The sequence below is a fragment of the Phyllobates terribilis genome, unplaced genomic scaffold (assembly GCF_046119375.1).
Source record: "Phyllobates terribilis strain yellow unplaced genomic scaffold, ASM4611937v1 Scaffold_4__5_contigs__length_816908805, whole genome shotgun sequence".
Taxonomy (NCBI): domain Eukaryota; kingdom Metazoa; phylum Chordata; class Amphibia; order Anura; family Dendrobatidae; genus Phyllobates; species Phyllobates terribilis.
In genome coordinates this window covers 276,304,376-276,324,424 of record NW_027362764.1, presented here as the reverse complement: position 1 = coordinate 276,324,424, position 20,049 = coordinate 276,304,376, and positions in this window count along the sequence as shown.

Sequence of the window (20,049 nt, the reverse complement as noted above, 5' to 3'; positions counted from 1 at the left end):
ATGGAGGTCTGTATAGATGGATTAATAGAACAAGTCCCACACACAGCTAGAAGCCCAATATTTTTTCAGAGGTAGATGCAGAAAAAAATATATTCAGTTTGCAACCTGATGGAGGTCTGTATAGATGGATTAATAGAACAAGTCCCACACACAGCTAGAAGCCCAATATTTTTTCAGAGGTAGATGCAGAAAAAAATATATTCAGTTTGCAACCTGATGGAGGTCTGTATAGATGGATTAATAGAACAAGTCCCACACACAGCTAGAAGCCCAATATTTTTTCAGAGGTAGATGCAGAAAAAAATATATTCAGTTTGCAACCTGATGGAGGTCAGTATAGATGGACAAATACAACAAGTCCCACACACAGCTAGAAGCCCAATATTTTTTCAGAGGTAGATGCAGAAAAAAATATATTCAGTTTGCAACCTGATGGAGGTCTGTATAGATGGATTAATAGAACAAGTCCCACACACAGCTAGAAGCCCAATATTTTTTCAGAGGTAGATGCAGAAAAAAATATATTCAGTTTGCAACCTGATGGAGGTCTGTATAGATGGATTAATAGAACAAGTCCCACACACAGCTAGAAGCCCAATATTTTTTCAGAGGTAGATGCAGAAAAAAATATATTCAGTTTGCAACCTGATGGAGGTCAGTATCGATGGACTAATACAACAAGTCCCACACACAGCTAGAAGCCCAATATTTTTTCAGAGGTAGATGCAGAAAAAAATATATTCAGTTTGCAACCTGATGGAGGTCTGTATAGATGGATTAATAGAACAAGTCCCACACACAGCTAGAAGCCCAATATTTTTTCAGAGGTAGATGCAGAAAAAAATATATTCAGTTTGCAACCTGATGGAGGTCTGTATAGATGGATTAATAGAACAAGTCCCACACACAGCTAGAAACCCAATATTTTTTCAGAGGTAGATGCAGAAAAAAATATATTCAGTTTGCAACCTGATGGAGCTCTGTATAGATGGATTAATAGAACAAGTCCCACACACAGCTAGAAGCCCAATATTTTTTCAGAGGTAGATACAGAAAAAAATATTTTCAGTTTGCAACCTGATGGAGGTCTGTATAGATGGATTAATAGAACAAGTCCCACACACAGCTAGAAGCCCAATATTTTTTCAGAGGTAGATGCAGAAAAAAATATATTCAGTTTGCAACCTGATGGAGGTCAGTATAGATGGACTAATACAACAAGTCCCACACACAGCTAGAAGCCCAATATTTTTTCAGAGGTAGATGCAGAAAAAAATATATTCAGTTTTCAACCTGATGGAGGTCTGTATAGATGGATTAATAGAACAAGTCCCACACACAGCTAGAAGCCCAATATTTTTTCAGAGGTAGATGCAGAAAAAAATATATTCAGTTTGCAACCTGATGGAGGTCTGTATAGATGGATTAATAGAACAAGTCCCACACACAGCTAGAAGCCCAATATTTTTTCAGAGGTAGATGCGGAAAAAATATATTCAGTTTGCAACCTGATGGAGGTCTGTATAGATGGATTAATAGAACAAGTCCCACACACAGCTAGAAGCCCAATATTTTTTCAGAGGTAGATGCAGAAAAAAATATATTCAGTTTGCAACCTGATGGAGGTCTGTATAGATGGATTAATAGAACAAGTCCCACACACAGCTAGAAGCCCAATATTTTTTCAGAGATAGATGCAGAAAAAAATATATTCAGTTTGCAACCTGATGGAGGTCTGTATAGATGGATTAATAGAACAAGTCCCACACACAGCTAGAAGCCCAATATTTTTTCAGAGGTAGATGCAGAAAAAAATATATTCAGTTTGCAACCTGATGGAGGTCTGTATAGATGGATTAATAGAACAAGTCCCACACACAGCTAGAAGCCCAATATTTTTTCAGAGGTAGATGCAGAAAAAAATATATTCAGTTTGCAACCTGATGGAGGTCTGTATAGATGGATTAATAGAACAAGTCCCACACACAGCTAGAAGCCCAATATTTTTTCAGAGGTAGATGCAGAAAAAAATATATTCAGTTTGCAACCTGATGGAGGTCTGTATAGATGGATTAATAGAACAAGTCCCACACACAGCTAGAAGCCCAATATTTTTTCAGAGGTAGATGCAGAAAAAAATATATTCAGTTTGCAACCTGATGGAGGTCTGTATAGATGGATTAATAGAACAAGTCCCACACACAGCTAGAAGCCCAATATTTTTTCAGAGGTAGATGCAGAAAAAAATATATTCAGTTTGCAACCTGATGGAGGTCTGTATAGATGGATTAATAGAACAAGTCCCACACACAGCTAGAAGCCCAATATTTTTTCAGAGGTAGATGCAGAAAAAAATATATTCAGTTTGCAACCTGATGGAGGTCTGTATAGATTGATTATTAGAACAAGTCCCGCACACAGCTAGAAGCCCAATATTTTTTCAGAGGTAGATGCAGAAAAAAATATATTCAGTTTGCAACCTGATGGAGGTCTTTATAGATGGATTAATAGAACAAGTCCCACACACAGCTAGAAGCCCAATATTTTTTCAGAGGTAGATGCAGAAAAAAATATATTCAGTTTGCAACCTGATGGAGGTCTGTATAGATGGATTAATAGAACAAGTCCCACACACAACTAGAAGCCCAATATTTTTTCAGAGGTAGATGCAGAAAAAAATATATTCAGTTTGCAACCTGATGGAGGTCTGTATAGATGGATTAATAGAACAAGTCCCACACACAGCTAGAAGCCCAATATTTTTTCAGAGGTAGATGCAGAAAAAAATATATTCAGTTTGCAACCTGATGGAGGTCTGTATAGATGGATTAATAGAACAAGTCCCACACACAACTAGAAGCCCAATATTTTTTCAGAGGTAGATGCAGAAAAAAATATATTCAGTTTGCAACCTGATGGAGGTCTGTATAGATGGATTAATAGAACAAGTCCCACACACAGCTAGAAGCCCAATATTTTTTCAGAGGTAGATGCAGAAAAAAATATATTCAGTTTGCAACCTGATGGAGGTCTGTATAGATGGATTAATAGAACAAGTCCCACACACAGCTAGAAGCCCAATATTTTTTCAGAGGTAGATGCAGAAAAAAATATATTCAGTTTGTAACCTGATGGAGGTCTGTATATATGGATTAATAGAACAAGTCCCACACACAGCTAGAAGCCCAAATTTTTTTTCAGAGGTAGATGCAGAAAAAAATATATTCAGTTTGCAACCTGATGGAGGTCTGTATAGATGGATTAATAGAACAAGTCCCACACACAGCTAGAAGCCCAATATTTTTTCAGAGGTAGATGCAGAAAAAAATATATTCAGTTTGCAACCTGATGGAGGTCAGTATAGATGGACTAATACAACAAGTCCCACACACAGCTAGAAGCCCAATATTTTTTCAGAGGTAGATGCAGAAAAAAATATATTCAGTTTGCAACCTGATGGAGGTCTGTATAGATGGATTAATAGAACAAGTCCCACACACAGCTAGAAGCCCAATATTTTTTCAGAGGTAGATGCAGAAAAAAATATATTCAGTTTGCAACCTGATGGAGGTCTGTATACATGGATTAATAGAACAAGTCCCACACACAGCTAGAAGCCCAATATTTTTTCAGAGGTAGATGCAGAAAAAAATATATTCAGTTTGCAACCTGATGGAGGTCTGTATAGATGGATTAATAGAACAAGTCCCACACACAGCTAGAAGCCCAATATTTTTTCAGAGGTAAATGCAGAAAAAAAATATATTCAGTTTGCAACCTGATGGAGGTCAGTATAGATGGACTAATACAACAAGTCCCACACACAGCTAGAAGCCCAATATTTTTTCAGAGGTAGATGCAGAAAAAAATATATTCAGTTTGCAACCTGATGGAGGTCTGTATAGATGGATTAATAGAACAAGTCCCACACACAGCTAGAAGCCCAATATTTTTTCAGAGGTAGATGCAGAAAAAAATATATTCAGTTTGGAACCTGATGGAGGTCTGTATAGATGGATTAATAGAACAAGTCCCACACACAGCTAGAAGCCCAATATTTTTTCAGAGGTAGATGCAGAAAAAAATATATTCAGTTTGCAACCTGATGGAGGTCTGTATAGATGGATTAATAGAACAAGTCCCACACACAACTAGAAGCCCAATATTTTTTCAGAGGTAGATGCAGAAAAAATATATTCAGTTTGCAACCTGATGGAGGTCTGTATAGATGGATTAATAGAACAAGTCCCACACACAGCTAGAAGCCCAATATTTTTTCAGAGGTAGAGGCAGAAAAAAATATATTCAGTTTGCAACCTGATGGAGGTCTGTATAGATGGATTAATAGAACAAGTACCACACACAGCTAGAAGCCCAATATTTTTTCAGAGGTAGATGCAGAAAAAAATATATTCAGTTTGCAACCTGATGGAGGTCAGTATAGATGGACTAATACAACAAGTCCCACACACAGCTAGAAGCCCAATATTTTTTCAGAGGTAGATGCAGAAAAAAATATATTCAGTTTGCAACCTGATGGAGGTCTGTATAGATGGATTAATAGAACAAGTCCCACACACAGCTAGAAGCCCAATATTTTTTCAGAGCTAGATGCAGAAAAAAATTATATGCAATTTGCAACCTGATGGAGGTCAGTATAGATGGACTAATAGAATGATGCTATGCCCAAAAGATTTTACTTCACTAGGTGCAGTAAAAAAATTGGTATTCTATACACAGGTGGTATATCTTGCAACACAGATAGGCTACTCCACTGACTAACACACTCTGCAATAGGCAAAAAAGGATTAGCTTTGCTAGATTCAGCCAAATGCTGTGAAAAAAACTTGCACAGCACTGGCACAGACCTGCCTGGCAAAAACTGATAGGAACTGATGTAACCTAGTCCTGAAAAGGACTCCAATTACAATTAGTCTTTACTCCCACAATCTATCTATTTAAGAGCACAGACCTGCCTGATAAAAGTCGTAGGAAATGCTGTAACCTAGTCCTTAAAAGGACTGCAATCACAACTATTCCCTACTCCCAAGCTATCTGTAGATTTGTTCGAAAATTGGCTTGAAATTAACAAGGTATAGCGCACACAGCAACAGCGGTGCCGTCTAACACGCAGCTGCAGCAGTGAGAAAATGGTGGCGACGGGGAAAATGGCTTGGTCTTATAGGGCAAGGACATGTGACATACACTGCCAATGACACATGCCCTTGCTTGTGTGAAAAAAAGCACTTCGCTCCGTGTGTGCGCTGCTGATAGGCTGACAGATTGCACCTCCCCACTGCAAATGCGGGAAAGAGAAAAAAAAATGGAGATCTTCATTGTTCCTGCAGAGATCCATCCCCTGCCCCTCCCCCCACCCCGCTGTACACTCAAACTGCATATTAACATTAATTTTCATCATTACTGAGAAAAAATCCAGTTATGATTTTGGTGCACGAACAGTTATCGAACATAACCTCGAACAGCCGAATTTTTCTCAAATTGTTCGTGTTCTCCGAACGGCTCGAACACCGCCCAAAACAGCTCGAATTTGAGATTGGCGAACAGTTCGAGTAGAACAACGCTCATCTCTAGCGAGCACTTGCGCTCAAGACTAATGACAACTTATTCAATATGATGACCTAATGTTATCAAATTCTGTGTCGTACCTCTGGTTTCAAAATGTTCACTATACACCTTAATAAAATCCTTGAGGGGTATAGTTTCCAAAATGGGGTCACTTGTTGGGGAGCTCCACTGTTTAGGCACATCAGGGGCTCTCCAAACGTGACATGGGGTCCGCTAACAAATTGAATGGAAAATCGGCTCAAATTGTTAGCGGATGCCATGTTGCGTTTGGAGAGCTCCTGTGTGCCCAATCAGTGGATCTCCCCCACAAGTGACCCCATTTTGGAAACTAGACCCCCCAAGGCACCTATCTAGATGCATAGTGAGCACTTTGAACCCTTAGGTGCTTCATAAATTGATTCATAAAAATGGAAAAGTATTTTTTTTCCACTTTTTCATTTTTACGAATCAATTTGTGAAGCACCTGGGGGTTCCAACTGCTCACTATGCATCTAGATAGGTGCCTTCGGGGGTCTAGTTTACAAAATGGGGTCACTTGTGGGGGAGCTCCATTGTTTGGGCACACAGGGACTCTCCAAATGCAACATGGTGTCCGCTAACAAATTGTCGGCTCAAATTGTTAGCGGACACCATGTGGCGTTTGGAGAGCCCCTGTGTGCCCAAACATTGGAGCTCCCCCACAAGTGACCCCATTTTGGAAACTAGACCCCCAAGGCACCTATCTAGATGCATAGTGAGCACTTGGAATCCCCAGGTGCTTTACAAATTGATTCATAAAAATTAAAAAGTGTTTTTTTTTTCACTTTTTCATTTTTACGAATCAATTTGTGAAGCACCTGGGGGTTCCAACTGCTCACTATGCATCTAGATAGGCGCCTTGGGGGGGTCTAGTTTCCAAAATGGGGTCACTTGTGGGGAGCTCCAATGTTTGGGCACACAGGGACTCTCCAAATGCAACATGGTGTTCGCTAATTATTCAAGCAAATTTTACAATCAAAAAGTCAAATGGCGCTCCTTCCCTTCCGAGCCCTGCCGTGCGCCCAAACAGTGTTTTTTCCCCACATATAGGGTATCTGCGTGCCCAGGGGAAATTGCACAACAAATTTTGGGGTCCATTTTTCTTGCTACCCCTGTGAAAATAAAAAAAATTGGGTCTAAAGTAACATTTTTGTGAAAAAAAGTTAAATGTTCATTTTTTTCTTCCACATTCCAAAAATTCCTGTGAAGCACCTGAAGGGTTAATAAAGTTCTTGAATGTGGTTTTGAGCACCTTGAGGGGTGCAGTTTTTAGAATGGTGTCACTTTTGGGTATTTTCCTAAAAAAATGGTTTTGTAAATTTTGTGTGAAAAATGAGAAATCGCTGGTCAACTTTTAACCCTTATAGCTCCCTAACAAAAAAAAATTTTGGTTCCAAAATTGTGCTGACATAAAGTAGACATATGGGAAATGTTATTTATTAACTCTTTTGTGTGACATATCTCTCTGATTTAAGGGCATAAAAATTCAAATTTTGAAAATTGCTAAATTTTCAAAATTTTTGCCAAATTTCCATTTTTTTCACAAATAAACGCAAGTGATATCGAAGAAATTTTACCACAATCATGAAGTACAATATGTCATGAAAAAAACTTCTCAGAATCAGGGGGATCCGTTGAAGCATTCCAGAGTAATTACCTCATAAAGTGACAGTGGTCAGAATTGTAAAAATTGGCCTGGTCATTAACGTGCAAACCACCCTCGGGGGTTAAGGAGTTAAGAAGCATTTTTTGCAAAATCTAATTTTTGCAACGCCATATTTTGAGAGCTATAATTTTTCCATATTTTGGCCAACAGAGTCATGTGACGGCTTGTTTTTTGCAGGATGAGTTGATGTTTTTATTGGTAACATTTTCAGGCACGTGACATTTGTTGATCGCTTTCTCTTCCGATTTTTGGGAGGCAGGATAAACAAAAAACAACAATTCTGCAATGGATTTTGTTTTTAAATTTATGCTGTTCCGCGTGCGTTAAAATTGATAAGGTAGCTTTATTATTAGGGTCAGTACGTTTACAGTGGTACCACATTTATATTGTTTTTCTAGGTTTTGGCGCTTTTACACAATAAAAGCTATTTTATAGAAAAAAAATATTTTTTTGCATCTCTTTATTCTGAGAGGTATAACTTTTTTATTTTTTGGCTCATGGAGCTGTATGGTGGCTTGTTTTTTGTGGGACAAGATGATTTTTTTAGAGGTACCATTTTTATTTATATTAGTCTTTTCGATCGCGTTTTATTCCATTTTTTGTTTGGCGATATGATGATAAAGCATTGTTTTTTGCTTCGTTTTTTTTTTTTTTTTACTGTGTTCACTAAGGGGGTTAACTAGTGGTACCATTTTATAGGTCAGGTAGTTCTGGACGCTGCGATACCAAGTATGTGTACTTTTATTGTTGTGTTTTTGTTTTTTCATAATAATATTTATTGATTGGTACATTATATTTTTATTTTTGGTGGATTATTTTTTAGATTTTTTTTTATATTTTTACTTTTTTTTTTTTTAACACTTTTTCTACTTTTCAACTTTGTCCCACTATGGGACTTTCACTTTGTTTTACTCGGATCACCTGTATAGCATAGGGATGGAGCACCATCCCTGTGCTATACAGGCTGTCAGCGCTGCAGAGGCAGAAGATACTTTGGTCATGCACTGCGCATGACCAAAGTGTCTTCCTGCTGTCTGGTGACCTGGATATTGTCGTTACAACATCGGGTCGTCATAGCGACATCCGGAAGCCCCGGTAGACAGCGTTGGACGCCGGCAGGAGAGGTGAGTATCTCAATCACCTCCCCTTGCCCCTGCAATGCTGAGATCGACTTCGATCGCAGCATTGCGGGGGTTAATGTGCCTGCTGCGGTGTGGGACTGCTCCCAGCACATAGAGCCGGGTGTCAGCTGTGATGGTGCACACTGAGGCCGAGGCAATGGACAAGATAGAACTGTGCCTGTTGATGGAGCACAACAAACAAACACATCATATCGAATTACATTCCTGTCCCAAATTCTAGAGGGCTGTGGAACACCACTCTTGAAGCCAAAGCAGTGTGAAAAGGTTGTCAGTTGGATAGCAGATAATGCTTCCAGTCAGTTTTCCACCACCACCACCCTGTCTTCCACATGGTCAAGTCTTAGTAGCCGTGAGTCTGGACCACATATTCCTTACCCTGATCCTCCTTCCTCCCACGATGCTTAGTGCCCGAAGACAAGTGATCCCACACTTGGAAACTCCGAAGAGCTGTTCACTTTTCCATTTATAGATTCGGACTTCTCGCTCGGCCCACTTCAAACGGGGAAAGAGGAGATTGCATGTAGCGATGCCCAAATATTTGAGCAGCCACAGTCATATGAAAGCGATGGTGGGAATGTGCAATTACTGCCATAAGAGGTGGATGATGATGATGAGACACAATTTCCAACAAGTCAGGAGGAGGCCTAGGGTGTGTACGTGGAAGACGAGGTAGTGGACGATGAAGTCACTGACCCAACCTGGCAAGGTGACATGCATAGTGAGGACAGCATCACAGAAGGCGAGGGAGGCGCAGCACCACAACTGGCAGGAACAAGCAGTGGGGTGGCCACAGACAAAGGCCAGCAATATTTGTAACAGGTCCGGGAGGCGGAACCTCTGAGCTACTATACAAGGGGGCGGCCCTTGTAAGGGAGCGGGTGGCAGTCTCTGGGTGAACGGACAGGGAGTTACGGCAAGTGATCAGGGCAGTCTCTGGGTAAGGAGTAGGTACGACCTGTGATGGCGGAGCCTCCGGGCTGGCAGGCAGGTAGGTAACGGAGAAGCGCTCCCAGGTGAGCGGGCAAGAGTCTCTGGAATAGCTGGTGGTCACCGCACGTGACAACGGGACCTCCGGGCTGGCAAGCAGGCAGGTAACGGAGATGCGCTCCCAGGTGAGCGGGCAAGAGTCTCTGAGATAGCTGGTGGTCACAGCACGTGACAACGGAGCCTCCGGGCTGGCAAGCAGGCAGGTAGCGGAGAAGCGCTCCCAGGTGAGCGGGCAAGAGTCTCTGAGATAGCTGGTGGTCACAGCACGTGACAACGGAGCCTCCGGGCTGGCAAGCAGGCAGGTAGCGGAGAAGCGCTCCCAGGTGAGCGGGCAAGCTGGTCCATAGACAGACTGACCGGAGTTGTAAGGCAGACCGTCGGACCTCAGGCAAGCAGGCAGGTAGCTGATGTACGCTCCCAGGTGAGCGGACAAGTTGGTCCTTAGACAGACTGACCGGAGTTGTAAGGCAGACCGTCGGACCTCAGGCAGGCAGGCAGGTAACAAGTATTCAGGCAGGAATCAGGCAGGTAACTAGCAGGAAACTGGCAGGAAACTGGCAGGTAACTGGCAGGTAACTGGCAACGGGACCTGAGGGCTGAAGCACAGGTGAGACACAGGTGCAAACAACATTGCTCGGGCACCTCCATTTTGGAGGAGGTGCCTTATATATGATGAAGTCCTCCGGCCATTGGCCGGGGACTCCTTAGGACGGCGCGCGCGGCCCCTTTAAGAGGAGGGGAGCGCGCGCGCCCTAAGCACAGGGGCCGGGAAGGAGCGCGCGCTGAGAGCAGAGCGGGAGGAGGACGCCGGGAAGGAGCGCGCGCTGACAGCAGAGCGGGGAGAGGACGCCGGGCACGGAGCAGAGCGGTGAGGGGAGCAGCGTCCCTGCCTAGCAGAGGGCAGGGACGCCAGCGCTACAGTACCCCCCCCTTTAGGCCCCCCCTTTTTTAGGCCAGACAGAAATTTAGCTAGGATGAGAGGGGCATGGATGTTCTCCCGGGGCTCCCACGTTCTCTCCTCAGGACCAAACCCCTTCCAATCTACCAGAAAAAAGGTCTTTCCTCTTACCCTTTTGGTGGCAAGAATGTTCTCTACCTCAAACTCGTCCTCAGCAGAAACCGGAGCAGGAGGCGTACCTGTAGACTTGGAAAAAGAGTTAAGCACCACAGGTTTGAGGAGAGACACATGGAAGGAGTTAGGGATCTGTAAGTTGGCCGGGAGTTTCAATTTATAGGCCACCGGGTTGATCTGACTGATGACCTCCAGTGGGCCAATGAACCGAGGCCCTAACTTATAGGAAGGGATCTTGAGCCGGACATATTTGGACGAGAGCCAGACTTTATCCCCAGGGCGGAATTGAGGAGGGTCCAGACGTTTTTTGTCAGCGTGTCTTTTCATACGCTCGGATGACAGAAGGAGTGCGGACCGGGTACTCTCCCATATGGAGGAAAATTTGTTAACAAGAGATTCCGCAGCCGGATTGTCCGCCGAGGTGGAGACGGGAAACGGGATCCGAGGATGCTGACCGTAGACTACAAAAAACGGGGATTTGGAGGAAGACTCGCTCTCGTGATTGTTGTACGAGAATTCGGCCCATGGCAGGAGATCCACCCAGTCAGAATGGTGGGCATTAACGAAGTGCCGAAGGTAACTGGTCAGGTTCTGATTGATCCGCTCCACTTGACCATTAGACTGTGGGTGGTAAGCGGAGGAGAAGTCCAGGGTGACGTCCAGCAATTTACAAGTGGCTCTCCAGAAACGGGAAGTGAACTGTACCCCACGATCCGACACGATGTGACGGGGCAGGCCATGAAGACGGAAGATGTGGCGGATAAAGTCTTTAGCCAGCTCGGGTGCAGACGGAAGACCTGGCAGTGGAATGAAGTGAGCCATCTTGGAGAAGCGGTCAGCGACCACCCAAATGACCGTACAACCGGCAGAGACGGGTAGATCAGTAATGAAGTCCATCGCTATATGCTGCCAGGGGGCAGCAGGTACTGGCAGAGGTAGGAGGCGGCCGGCCGGCAGGTGTCTCGGAACTTTGTTGCGGGCGCAGGACACACAGGCAGAAACAAAGTCTATTACATCCTTGTGCAGGTTAGGCCACCAGTAGTGCCGGGTAATAAGCTGGAGGGTCTTTTTCTGACCGGCGTGGCCAGCTAGTTTAGACGAATGACCCCAGTGTAGGATCTTCTCCCGATCAGGTACTGGTACGAACGTCTTACCAGGAGGAAGACGATTTAGACTCACGGGAGCCACCTGCATTACTCTGGCGGGATCGATGATATGTTTCGGATCCTCCTCGAGATCAGACACCAGAAAGGACCGAGACAAGGCGTCCGCCTTGACGTTTTTGTCAGCCGGGCGAAAATGAAGGACAAAATCAAAACGAGCAAAAAACAAGGACCACCGGGCTTGGCGCGGGTTAAGTCTCTGGGCATGCTGGAGGTAAGCCAAGTTCTTGTGGTCAGTGTAAATTATTACTGGGTGAAGAGCCCCCTCGAGCAGGTAACGCCACTCCTCCAATGCCAGTTTGATGGCCAATAACTCTCGGTCTCCTATGGAATAGTTGCGCTCAGAGGAGGAGAAGAGTTTAGAGAAGAAGCCACAAGTTACCATCCTCCCGGAAGATGATTTTTGAGTAAGTACCGCTCCGGCTCCAGAGGAGGAGGCGTCAACTTCCAAGAAGAACTGTTTGTTGCCATCTGGGCGATGCAGCACCGGGGCGGAAGAGAAGGCCTGTTTAAGGGAAAGAAAGGCCTCCTCTGCTTCGGGTGGCCACTCTTTGGGATTAGTACCTTTACGGGTGAGCGCAGAAATTGGGGCTGTCCGGGAAGAGAAGTGTGGTATGAAGAGGCGGTAGTAGTTGGCGAAGCCCAGGAATCACTGAATGGCCTTCAACCCCTCCGGTCGGGGCCATTTCTCGATGGCAGACAGTTTCTCAGGATCCATTTGTAGGCCGGTCTGAGAGATAATGTAGCCCAGAAACGGAAGCTAGGTCTGCTCAAAGAGGCACTTCTCAAATTTAGCGTAGAGATGGTTCTGCCTTAGCCTGAGCAGGACCTGACGAACGTCCCTCCGGTGAGTCTGGAGATCCGGAGAGAAGACCAAGATGTCGTCCAGGTACACCACTACGCAGGAGTAGAGAAGGTCCCGGAAGATGTCATTGACCAACTCTTGAAAGACGGCAGGAGCGTTACAGAGACCAAAGGGCATTACCAGGTATTCATAGTGGCCGTCCCGGGTGTTGAATGCCGTCTTCCATTCATCCCCCTGACGAATACGAACCAGGTTGTACGCCCCACGAAGGTCCAGTTTGGTGAAGATCCTAGCCCCCCTCAGGCGATCAAATAATTCTGGAATGAGCGGAAGGGGGTACTTATTCTTCACCGTGATCAGGTTTAGGCCTCTATAGTCTATACAGGGACGGAGAGAGCCGTCCTTCTTTTTGACGAAAAAGAAGCCTGCTCCCGCCGGGGAGGTAGATTTCCGGATGAATCCTCTGGCCAGATTCTCCTCAATATATTCGGACATTGACCGGGTCTCAGCAGCGGATAAAGGATAGATACGCCCACGGGGAGGAGTAGTACCGGGTAGCAGATCGATGGGACAGTCGTATGGTCTATGTGGTGGTAATGTCTCTGCCTCCTTTTTATTAAAGACATCTGCAAAAGACCAATAAGGAATCGGAAGTCCAGGTAGATTAGCTGGGGTAGGAGAGGGACGGACGGGATGGACGGGAACCAGGCAGGTTTTATGACAGTCTTGTCCCCAGCGAAGGACCTCTCCGGTTTGCCAGTCTAGCACGGGTGCATGTCTCTGGAGCCAGGGCAGACCTAGCAAGAGGGCGTGAGAGAGTCCAGGCAGAACATGAAAGGAGATACTTTCAGAATGCAGCATTCCCACCTGCAGGGTAATGGATTCGGTGATGAGTTGAATGGGGCGAGGTAAGAGGCCCCCATCCACGGCAGCGACAGACAAGGGTACAGCCAGAGGTTTGGTGGGGATGCGGTATTTCTCAACCAGGGACTGTGAAATAAGGTTCCCGGCTGCTCCAGAGTCAAGTTGGGCTAGTTCGAAATAACGGTTCTCCCCGTAGATGATCGAAACTGACAACAGCAGGGATGGAGAGGATTTATTCTTGTCTAGGTGGACCTCTCTGAGCGAACCTAGACACAGGCGTTTCCCGACCTCTCCGGGCAGGCACGGATCCGGTGCTCCTTACTGCCACAGTAGAAGCAGCTCCCCTCGGCACGGCGTGAGTCCTGACGGGTTTTGACCATCTTGGTCTGGTCGACCTGCATAGGCTCAGGAGAGTGTACCTGGGGAGAGATGGAGGGAATGACGGGTTTCTGGAAAGTAGGAGCTAAACGTGGAATCCTTCTCTCACGGGTGACCTCTTTGGCACGCTCCTGGAACCGTAGGTCAATCCGGGTGGCAAGGGTTATTAGATCATCGAGAGAGGTAGGAATGTCCCGACCAGCAAGTTCATCTTTAATACGACCGGACAGACCCTCCCAGAAGACGGATACCAGAGCGTCGTTATCCCAGGCCAGCTCCGAGGCAAGGGTGCGGAACCGTATGGCATATTGGCCCACGGTGAGACCCTCCTGACGGAGGCGTAGCAGAGAGGATGCGGATGAGGTCTTCCGTCCGGGTTCGTCGAAGACTTTCCGGAAAGCCGAGAGAAAAGCAGGCAAGTTGGACACCAGGGGGTCTCCTCTCTCCCATAGAGGATTTAGCCAGGCCAGGGCCTCCCCGGTGAGATGGGACATGATAAAGGCAATTTTGGCCCGGTCGGAATTAAACTGATGGGACAAAAGTTCAAAGTGCAGGGTGCACTGATTTATGAAGCCCCGAGCCTGGACGGGGTCGCCTCCGAAGCGAGGAGGTGCAGAGAGCCGGGGTCCGGGGTAGGATACCATAGTATTAGTGGGCAGCGGAGCTGCCGGATTGCAAGATATGGCACTGGCGGAGGTTGTTGGTGGATCAGACAGAGTGTTCAGGCGAGTATTAACATTCCGCAGGTGACCCAGGATGGCCTCCTGTTGGGACCTCTGACGGGACAGTTCAAGACAGAGGTCCGAGAGCGAGGGAGCTTGGGTGCCACCGGGTTCCATGGCCCGAGCAAACTGTAACGGGTCCGGAAGGCGGAACCTCTGAGCTACTATACAAGGGGGCGGCCCTTGTAAGGGAGCGGGTGGCAGTCTCTGGGTGAACGGACAGGGAGTTACGGCAAGTGATCAGGGCAGTCTCTGGGTAAGGGGTAGGTACGACCTGTGATGGCGGAGCCTCCGGGCTGGCAGGCAGGTAGGTAACGGAGAAGCGCTCCCAGGTGAGCGGGCAAGAGTCTCTGGAATAGCTGGTGGTCACCGCACGTGACAACGGGACCTCCGGGCTGGCAAGCAGGCAGGTAACGGAGATGCGCTCCCAGGTGAGCGGGCAAGAGTCTCTGAGATAGCTGGTGGTCACAGCACGTGACAACGGAGCCTCCGGGCTGGCAAGCAGGCAGGTAGCGGAGAAGCGCTCCCAGGTGAGCGGGCAAGAGTCTCTGAGATAGCTGGTGGTCACAGCACGTGACAACGGAGCCTCCGGGCTGGCAAGCAGGCAGGTAGCGGAGAAGCGCTCCCAGGTGAGCGGGCAAGCTGGTCCATAGACAGACTGACCGGAGTTGTAAGGCAGACCGTCGGACCTCAGGCAAGCAGGCAGGTAGCTGATGTACGCTCCCAGGTGAGCGGACAAGTTGGTCCTTAGACAGACTGACCGGAGTTGTAAGGCAGACCGTCGGACCTCAGGCAGGCAGGCAGGTAACAAGTATTCAGGCAGGAATCAGGCAGGTAACTAGCAGGAAACTGGCAGGAAACTGGCAGGTAACTGGCAGGTAACTGGCAACGGGACCTGAGGGCTGAAGCACAGGTGAGACACAGGTGCAAACAACATTGCTCGGGCACCTCCATTTTGGAGGAGGTGCCTTATATATGATGAAGTCCTCCGGCCATTGGCCGGGGACTCCTTAGGACGGCGCGCGCGGCCCCTTTAAGAGGAGGGGAGCGCGCGCGCGCGCGCCCTAAGCACAGGGGCCGGGAAGGAGCGCGCGCTGAGAGCAGAGCGGGAGGAGGACGCCGGGAAGGAGCGCGCGCTGACAGCAGAGCGGGGAGAGGACGCCGGGCACGGAGCAGAGCGGTGAGGGGAGCAGCGTCCCTGCCTAGCAGAGGGCAGGGACGCCAGCGCTACAATATTTCCCTGGAACACAAACACAAGGGAAGTTGCCAGTCTAACTGTTAGGTCTTCCAGAGTCTGGCTCTTTTTTAAAGACTGTTAAGATAACCCAAAAAGGCAATTTGCAACATCTGCCATGCCAGCATCAGTGAGGGCAGCAAAACTACTAGCCTGACAACCACAAGCATGCTCAGGCACATGACAGCAAAGCATTTGAATAGTTAGGCTGAACACCAGGGTCCAGAAACAGTGTCTGCGGGTGACACCACTGCCTGTTCCACTGTTGTACATGCACGCCAATCCCCTGTCCATGGAGCAGGTGAAGACCTGTCGTTGCACACTTGCAACCAACACCATCAGCAACCACGTCCACATCCTTGTCCCAGCACAGTAGTCAGTTGTCCCTACCCCAGTCCTTTGAACGGAAGTGCAAATATGCAGCCAACGCCCCACAGGCCACAGCGCTAAAATGCCACATTTCTCGACTGCTTGCACTTGAAATGTTGCCAGAACATTGCCCGTGCACTCAACAACGCAGTTACTGGGAAGATCCTCATAACCACAGACACATGGACAAGTGCTTGTGGCCCGGGATGGTACATCTCGCTGACGGCACACTGGGTTAATATAGTGGAAGCCGGGCCCCAGTCGGATCCTGGGACAGAACACATCCTCCCGACGCCGAGGATTGTGGGCCCTGGGTCAATAAGATTGCCCCCACATTCTACAGCTCCTGCACCTCCTCCTCCTCTTCAGCCTCCATCTCTGAAATAGCCACATCAGTCAGAAGCTGGAAGCACAGCCGCACTGCCTTGGCCAAGCGGCAACACGCTGTTATGAAGCTAATATGCTTAGGGGACAAAACAACACACCGCTGCAGAGCTGTTGACAACTGTAACAAAGCAGTCAGATCTGTGGTTGTCACAGCTGAACCTACAGCCAGTCATCGTCATGTGTGACAGTGGCCGTAACCTGGTGGTGGCTCTGTCGCTAGGAAGCTAGCACACGTACCATGCCTCGCCCATGTGCTCAACCTCGTGGTTCACCTACCCAGATCTGCCTGAACTGCTTGTGAATGTACACCATTTTCCAAAAGTCAACTACAGCTTCCGCCGCCGTCACCGTGCTTCAGCAGCATTTGCAGCTTCCAGCTCACCGACTGATGTGCAATGTCATCACATGTTGGAACTCAACATTGCATTTGATGGGAAGGATTTGTGAGCAGCATAGGGCAGCTGTGGAGTACCAGCTTCAGCACGCCGAACGGTATTCAGTTCAGCCTCCGCACATAAGAGCTGATGAGTCGGCATGGATGTCTGACATCTATGCCATCCTCCAAAACTTTGAGGATTTCTCCAAGATGGTGAGCGGCGATGACTCCATAATTAGCATTCACCATCCAAGTATTGCGTTGTGAGATGGAGCAAGGAACCATACAGGGTGATGCCACACAGCACAGCCTCATCTCATCAAAAAACGTGGATTGGGTGATAATGAGGGGGAGGAGGAAGAGGAGGAACACGAGCTGTTTTCCTGAGCTACAGATTGTGCTCCCCACGCAACAGTCAAACCCTCTGTTCAGCGTGGATGACCTGAGAGGAAGAATGAGGAGGAGGAGAGCATGGACAGTCATCCTCTTGGTCAGGATGGGGAAGTCTTGGCTGTTGGCAGTCTGGAACACATGTCTGACTTTATGTTCTGCTGACTTTCCCATGACCCTGGCATTATACACATTTTGGCCTACAGTAATTACTGGTTGGTCACACTTCTAGACCCATGCTACAAAGAGAACTTTCCTTCTCTCCTTCCCAACTCAGAGAGTTCTAATAAAATGTTACAATACCAGAAGGCCCTTGTTCAAGAATTATTAAAAAAATTCCCATCTGACAATGCTGGCGGCATAGGTCACAGTTCCTTGGACAACCAAGGAGTACAGTAGAAGGAGACACAAACCAAATGAAGCAGAGGCAGGGGAACACTGTCAAAGGTCTGGGATAGTTTTCTCAAACCCTCCCAGTGCCCAGGCCCTGATGCGCGTGGTACTCTGACAAGGAGGGAAACGTTTTGGAAGATGCTGAAGGAGTACCTTGCCGACTGTTCCAACGTCCTCCGTGAATTCTCTGTGCCTTATAACTATTGGGTATCCAAGCTTAACACATGGCATGGACTGACTCTCTATGTCTTGGAGGTCCTCGTCTGCCCTGCTGCTAGCATTTTGTCAAAGTAGGTTTTTAGTGCCGCTGGGGGTATTTTAACTGATAGGTGCATCCGCCTGTCAACTGAAAATGCTGATAGACTGACTCTTATCAAAATTAAGAAGGGCTGGATTGGACCAGAATTCTCAATACTACCGGATGATAGCAGCGGAACATAAAGTCAAATCCAGTGTTTTTTGGGGGGGTTTATTCCCATGCACCTCTACAAACCCAGAAGTGGGTATGCGTTTCCTGATTTTGTCTATTTTATGTCACCCCCCTCCTTCTCCTTCTCCTCATCCTCCATCACCACCATATCACCAGGATGACCATCATGCAACACCTTTTTTGTAAGGGTGTTTATGTTTATGATGCCCGTAGGAAATTTTTTTAAAGGCCTACCTCCAACATTCTGTATGTTATACAGTGTGTTAATGTATACCATCCATTTAAATGTTTTTCAGCCCATACACTTAGAGCATGGGCATTACCACTGTAGGAGACCCACTCCTTAATAATGGAACAATTTATTTAATGAGGATCTCCTCTAAGTCTCTTCAAAGGGGTATTGGAGTGCATCAAAATTTTTTCAGCCCTTGCAGTCACTGCACGGGCATTACCACTATAGGAGACCCACTCTTTAACAATGAGAACTATTTTTTTAATGAAGCCCTCCTCTACGTTTCTTCAAAGGGGTATTGGAGTGTGTTCTAATCTTTGAAAGCTGTTGCAGTCACTGCATATGCAATAACTGTATTGGACACCCACTCCTTTGTAATGGGAACATTTTTTTTTTACCTGAGGCCCTCCTCTATGGGAGCATAATGGGAACAGCAAAGCATAGATGACTAATGGCCCTCTAACAATAGTGAGGGACAACTGATCCGATCAATGAGTACCCAAGGATTTTAGTGCTCGTTTATCACTAAATATCAGCACCAAAGAATTAAAAGATGAAATGTTGCCTGCTTTATGTAGCACAGTAGTAAGAAAACCAATTTTGATTTTATCATGTGTACCCCTGTGTGCCGAACAATATCTGCACCAAAGAATTAATTTCACTAGAGTATAACTATTATAATGGGGACAGACACCTTTTCCACTACAGCCAACTCAGCAGATGGAGACCCAACCAGGAGTGTTCACATTTCTCTAAATTAGGGCCTGACACCACCAATGTGGCATCAGTTTTTCTAGAGTAGAACTAGTGTAATGGGGAGAGACACTTCTTCCACTACAGCCAACCAAGCAGATGGAGACCCAATAAGGAGTTTTCAAAATTAAAAAAATTAGGGGCAGACACCACCAAAGCGGCATCAATTTCACCAGAGTAGGAATAGTATAATGGAGACTGACACCTCTTCCCCTAAAGCTAACCCAGCAGATTGAGACCCAACCAGAAATGTTCACATATTAAAAATTCGTGTCAACATTTGCAGCAGTAGCAGCAGCAACATCAGGCACAGAAGTCACACTAAAGATATCATGCACTGCAATTACACAAGATGAGTGCAGCACACTTAAAACTACAGCATCGCCTAGTCTGTACAGTCTGCGATTGGGGTGCAAAAGTGTTAGGAGATCCATAACGTGTTCATCTTAATGAAAGTTAGGGCTACACATTCAGGGGACAGCTGGCTGTGTTTATCCATCAGGACACCATCAGCAGTAGTGTTGAGCGAGCACTAAAATTCACGGGTGCTCAAAGCTCGGGCCGAGCTCACCGTGATACTCGGGTGCTCGACCCAAGCAACGAGCCCAATGTTAGTCTATGGGAGACTCGAGCATTTTTGCGGCGGCACCCCCGGCAGTCTTTTAAAAGCCTAACAAGTGCCCAAAAATGATAGTGACAGTGCTCAAATGACATGGGGACAGCATGGGGATCGCCACAGGAAGCATTTCTGACCCCCAGGTCACTGCTGTCAACAACGTGGTCAGAGGTATTAAGCCACTTTTACGGGCTCACAATAAAACGTTCAAAAACTAAACTGAGACTGCTTTCCTGTGAAATATGTTAAGGAAGTTCATTTCCAGGGTAAAGACTTGTGTATAAGGTAAAATAAATACCCCCCCCCAAAAAATACTCCTCCACACCTTCGGCTATGTTCACAAGTAGCATTTTTTATGCGCTTTTGCACTTTTGTATTGCTTTCAACCGGGACAAATGCATTCACCGGGAAATGTCATTTTAACATTTTACAACCTTATTTGGCCATGTGCTGTGTGACACATGCA